We start from the raw sequence: 6,272 nt of genomic DNA, 5'->3' as shown, positions 1-6,272 counted from the left end.
AGCTGCGGACATATGTTGTTTTCTTTTGTACACAAATAGTAGCTTACTGTTTACTCTTACAGATCCACTTATTCCATCTTGGAGAGCTGTACAGATCTACCCATGAAAAGATCCTGTTCTCTTTGTCATTGTGTGGACCTACCATCATCTCCTCCACAGATCAGGGTCCACAGTAAGTGGACTGGCAGTCTGTTGCAGTCATTTGCTGTCACCAGGCAATGGCCTGGGTCACATGTTGCACGTGCGCAGCTGATGATAAATTCCCTGCCCAGAAGCTGCATGCATGCAGGACTTCCATAGGATTGCTAATTGTCTTGCTGCATTGGTTATTCCCATGGACAGGGCCACTCCCGATCAGGATAGCCCCAGATCCCCCATGTCCTCGCCAGTTCACTCTATCAATCTTGTGATCTTTGTGTGATCATGATTTGTCATGGTTCTTACAGGATTTTTTTTTTTTTTTGTACTTGGGATTGAACCGGGGTACTTTACCACTGACCCACATCCCCAGACCTTTTAATTTTTTTTTGAGACAGGGTCTCTCTAAGTTGCTTAGGACCTCACTAAATTGCTGAGACTGGCTTTGAACTTGCAATCCTCCTTCCTCAGCCTCCTGAGCTGCAGGGATTACAGGCATGTGCCACTGCACCCACCTTGGCTGGCTTCTTGGCTGGCTCATTACCCCAACCTTGGGCTATTTCTTTTTTTTCTAAAATAATTTTGCAGTGCCAGGGATGGAACTCAGGACCTCATGCATGCTAGGCATGCCCTCTGTCACCGAGCTACACCCTCAGCCCACCTTGGTCTGTTTTTCAGATCTGACTGGTGGGTTGGGGGCCAAGAGGTCTCTGCCACATCTGGTGTCAGGATGCAGGCTGATCCCTTCTAGCCTGCAGGTGCACAGCCCAAGGCTGGCCCAGGGAAGCCCAGGTTGGAGGGACCTTCTCCCCTGGGTTGTTTTTACCCCCTTCAGGACCCCTTGCTCATTCACTGCTGGTCCTAGGAAGCTGGTCCTCTCTTCCTAAAGCAACCCTGTCCATCTTCAGATTACTCTCGTTGAGGCTAGGGCCTGGACCGCCGCCCACACGCCTCCAGAGTGACCCCAGAACGGTCTAGCTGGAACATGCCTCCCCCCGCAGAGCCTCAGCCTCCTCTGCTCCAAGCCAGACTCCCCTCGCTCTGCGAGACTTCTAGACCCACAATGACCAGGTCATTGTTCCCTGCCCAGCCTCCACTCTACCACCAGGCCTTCTAGAACTTAGCTTCCAGAGCAGGGACGGGACCCCTACTGTGCCCTGGGCTACATAAAGCAAACTTGAGCATCCCAAATCCTCCCTCCTGGACCCTGGGCCCTCCATAATGCCACCTTCAATCCCATAGTTTTGTGGGGCCACACCTCTGTGATTTCTGGTTCCAAACAATAGAAACCAGCTCTAATTTAAACAAAAAAGAGGATTCATTAGAAGCCTATCTAGTGTGACTCAGGGTCTTTGGGAGGGTCAGAGAACCAGGCCCAAAGGCCACACATGACCAGGAGCAATGCCCCAAATCACATCCCAGACGTGGCTTGGTGCAGAGACCTCTACCACTGGCCATGGCGCCAGGGTCCTCATCTCACAGGACACTGGACCAGGGACTGTACCCCTTGTCACTGTGGGACTAGAAAGTCAGTTACAATGGCCAGCCAGCATCTGTGCTGGGAGGTACAGAGAGCAGCCTGCTAGAAAGGAAGGGGACAGCCAAGTGACAATAGTCACTGCAGGATCTCCCGTTTCTCCATATCACACCCCAAATGGCATCCCAAGTGACTAGATGTCACCTGGACTCCAGGCTCCCACATAGTCTTCTCCTTTGATTCTCAGGACAGTCGTTGTGCTGTCCCCATCACTCCCCAGTCTCCTGTGACACACCTGGCATCCACATCAGGAGGGTGTGAGGCTCGCTGCTTGGGGACTGCTGGGCAGTTCTTGGGCTCTGCCTCTGGACCTGCCATTCTAGTGGCCCTTCCTGTGTCCACCGCTGCTGACCTGTGAGGCCCTTCTCTCTACGTGGCCCAGTGGCCTGGGAACACAGCCTGGGAACATGGGGACTCTTGGGGCAGAACAGGTTCCACACTAGATTCAGTGGGGGTGGAGGAGCCAAGCTGTCAGCCAGTTCCTGGAAACTAGTCTCTGAGGAGGGGCTGAGTCAGAGGGTGAGGCCGGAGAGGAGCCTGCCAGCTGAGCAATTCCGTCTGTACCCATCTCTGTGGTGGCTGCAGAGGGGACCTTTGCTGAGAAGACCGTGGCTCCTTTCCCCAGCTCTCTCCCTCATTCAATCCTCCTGCACTGACTCACTGGGTCCTTTGGTAATTTACCTGCTGTGTGCACTGGGCACTGGAGAGCCCCCAGAAAAGCCAACCGCGGTCTCTGCCCTCGGGCTCTGAATGGAAGGAGGACGGTGAAAGGGTGGGTGAAGGCGCTGGAGAGAAATGAATAGGGTCTGCAGAGGAGGGATGCTTCGCTTTATTCTGTGAGCCTGGAGCCACCTTGGGACTCCACAGATGGTTCTCATCAGATGCGGCCCCTGGATCTTGGACTTGCAGAACCAAGGGCTAAATAAACCTCTTTTCTTTATAAATTACCCAGCCTGTGGTATCAATTATAGCAACGGAAAGTTGGTTAGACTGGAAGGAGGGCTCCAAATGGGGCGGCAGCAGGAAGAGGCACGCAGGCACGATGAAGGCTGGGCTGTTCTGGAAACATCCTCGAGGGACACAGGGAGGCTTGTGCATGTGATTGGAGAAGCAGCCAGGAACCAACAAATGGGGGACCAGGGCTGCTGGGGAGAACTGGGATGTTTCTTGGGGAAGGGTCTGGAGATGAGGCGTGACATGGGGGTCTCAGGTTTTGGAAGTGGGGGGCAATTTTGAAGCGTTAGTATGTGTGCCTCTTCACCTCCAGCTTCCCGTGCCTGTCACCCCCGGGGGCAAAGGTCTGGAATATCCCTGTACACATGGTTTTTCTTTTCTTTATATTTATTTTTTAGTTGTAGTTGGACACAATATCTTTGTTTTATTTACTGCCAAAGCAGTTGATCCTGACCCATGAAGAAGTCCTATGTACTCAGTCACAGGACAGGAGGTACATCTGGAGTTTCAATGCATGCTTTTGAAATGCACAGCAGATCAATCACAATAAAAGAAAAAGTATTTGGGTTGCAAGAATCCTGGTCTTTGAGTATCAAAAGAGCTCTGGGGGAGCCCCCAGGACCAGCGGCCCCAGCCCAGTCTCCCCTGATGCTTTGGCACTACCTGGGGATGGGATCAGAAGTTGAATGGACTGAGATGAGGGATGAGGATTTAATCTCAATTAAATTGAATAAAAGATAAAGCTTTGCTTTGAGAAAATAAGCCGAGTGTGTGTGTGCTACATACCTTGCCCGTCAGTCAGGGTTATTTTGGGAACAGCATCAGCCAAGCTCTACTCTACACCCCAATAAACATTTAAAAATGAGCCACTACTAGTTTTCTCAAAAAAAAGTTAAAAATAGAGCTGGGTCTAGTGGTGCACATCTGTAACCCCAGTGACTCTAGATGCTGAGGCAGGAGGATCTCAAGGTCAAGGCTAGCATCAGCAACTTAAGGAGTCCCTCTGCAACTTAGAAGGATTCTGTCTCAAAATAAATAAATAAATAAATAAATAAATAAATAAATAGATAAATAGGGCTGGGGATGTGGCTCAGTGGTTGAGCACCACTGGGTTCAATCCCTGGTACCAAAAAATAAAAAATAGAATGACTATAAGATCCAGCAATACCACTTCTGGGGAAATATCCAAAATAATTGGGGAACAGGGTCTCCAAAGGACATTTGTACTTCTGTGTTCGTTGCAGCGTTAGTCACAATAGGCAAGAGGTAGGACCAACCCAGCCAGAGTGGATCAATGCACCAACCAGATGTGGCAAGTGGCATGTACCTACCATGGAGACCCACTCAGCTCTCATACGTGCTGCAGCATAGATGGAACTTGCCGGCAACGTGCTAAGTGAAACAAGCCACACAGAGAAAAAAAAAAAAGGCTAAGACGCAGGATTTCACTTTCAAGAGGTGTCTAGAATAGTAAAATTTATAGAAATGGAAAGTAGAATTGCGGTTATGGGGAGGTGGGGGAGGGGACTGTTTATGGGCCATAGAGGTTTCTATTTGGTTAAATGAGAACAATCTAGAGGTCTATCACACAGCAACGTGAATGTTAGTATCACTCCACACCTAGGGGTCATGAGGCCAGGTCGGTGTCACACGCCTGTAATCCCAGTGGCTCAGGAGGCTGAGGCAGGAAGATTGCAAGTTCAAGGCTACCCTCAGCAACAAATTTATTGAGGCCCTGAGCAACTCAGTGAGACCCTGTCTCTAAATCAAACATCAAAAGAGCTGGGGACGGGGCTCAGTGGTAAATCCCTGGGGTCAAAAATAAAAATAAAAATAATGGTTACAATGGCAAACTTAGGGCTGGGGATGCAGCTCAGTCGTGGAGAGGATACTAGCCTAATTTGAATGATCTCCTGGGTTCCATCCCCAGACTGCAAAAAAAAAAAAAAAAGAGAGAGAGAGAGAGAGAGAGAGAGAGAGAGAGAAGGTAAATATTTCACCTTTCCAAGTTATTTAGGTACAAGGGACTCTTTTGGTTTGCTGCTGGCCTCGATTCCTCCACTAACATCGGGAATCTTGGGGATTCTCCCAAAGTAAGAAAATGTGACCTACAAATTGTTTTCGTGTGCAGTGACGCACTTGGGAATACTAAATTTAACAATGGACAAAACTGACCTCGTGTTACATTTAGAAGACATTTAAGTAAACATTTTTTTTTTAATTTTGTAGCTTTAATATTTTGGAGCTACGGCCTTTGTCCCCGTGGAGCTCAAGAATTTTCACGCCCCTGGGGCTTCCTGTGGCGTGGGGGGCTCCTGTAAAGTGCCTCCCTCCGGAGGGAAGACCTTCCCCCACCTTCCCCCTCCCCTCCACAGCGGCTCCTGCCCCTGGCCTGCGGATGCCAAGCCTTCTGGGAGAAGGGGACATCTGGGAGGATGGGACAGAAGCTGGGTGGCAGCAGGTACTGAGGTGGCAAGAGCAGCCCCGACACAAAGGCCAGAGGACCCAGCTATGGACATGCCAGCACAGGAGTGCGGACTCCACCCAGGGGCACCAGGAGGCCTGGCAGGCTCTGGGCTGAGGGACAGCAGCGTGCCAAGACTTGTCAGCCCCAAAGAGCCTGAAGGAACAGGCAGAGAATCCTCCATAGGTCAGAAGGAACTGTCCCCAGCTTCTCTCTGCCCCATCAGTCATGACACTCCACCCACCTCGTTTAGACAGACAGCATTAAACCACACATTTTAAAAACAGGCCCATAGGAAACAGTGCGGCGTCTGGAGCCAGAGTTCAAATCCTGGGTCCAATGACTAAGATAGCTTACTGTGTGACTGTGGGTAAGTTACTCAGCCTCTCTGAACCTTATTTTCCTAATCACTAAAGTGGAGAAATGGTGGCTATAAACAGTATCTTCCTGAGGCTCTCGTTAGTCTTCCCAGGAGCAGGGCCTGCTCCCACCAGCCCATTTCCACAAGTGAGCAAACCATGAACCTAGCCCCTCTCTGCATAGCTGTGTCTCGACACCTTGGGTCCTTCTGTGCATCATTGGGGTGACTGAGAATGGTCTTCAGCAGAGGCCAAGGTGGCTGGAGGCAGCATGGGGATGGTGACAGATGTCCCTCAGATGCCCTGGGGGTGTGGGGATCCCAAGTAGGCCAGAGTCTGCAGGAGTTGCTCAGCCCTGGGGGAAGGAGATGGTCTTATGCTCTGCAGCCCCTCAGCCCCAGCCCTGAGGGTGAAACCGTTACCCCTTCCCGGAAGTCAGAGACTGAGGTGTGGAAAGAAATGGAAATCCCTGAGTCCTGGGGGTCACCTGCTGGCAGGTGACACCAGAGTCTTGTTTTCTTTTTTTCTTTTTTGGGGGGTATACCAGGGACTGAATCCAGGGACGCTTAACCACTGAGCCATATCCCCAGCCCTCTTTTTTTTCCCCTAGATGGGCTTTTATTTTATTTTATTTTATTTATTTGTTTGTTTGTTTATGTATGTGGTGCTGAGATTCGAACCCAGTGCCTCACACCTGATAGGCAAGCACTCCATCATTGAGCCCCACCCCTGCCCTTTTTATATTTTATTTAGAGACAGGGTCTCACCAAGTTACTGAGGCTGGCTTTGAACTCATGATCCTCCTGCCTCAGCCTCCTGA

Source organism: Marmota monax, unplaced genomic scaffold, assembly GCF_021218885.2.
Source record: "Marmota monax isolate L192 unplaced genomic scaffold, Marmota_monax_Labrador192_F-V1.1 WCK01_AAM20220418_F8-fsc00237, whole genome shotgun sequence".
Lineage (NCBI taxonomy): Eukaryota > Metazoa > Chordata > Mammalia > Rodentia > Sciuridae > Marmota > Marmota monax.
Note: the sequence above shows the minus strand (reverse complement) of the source record.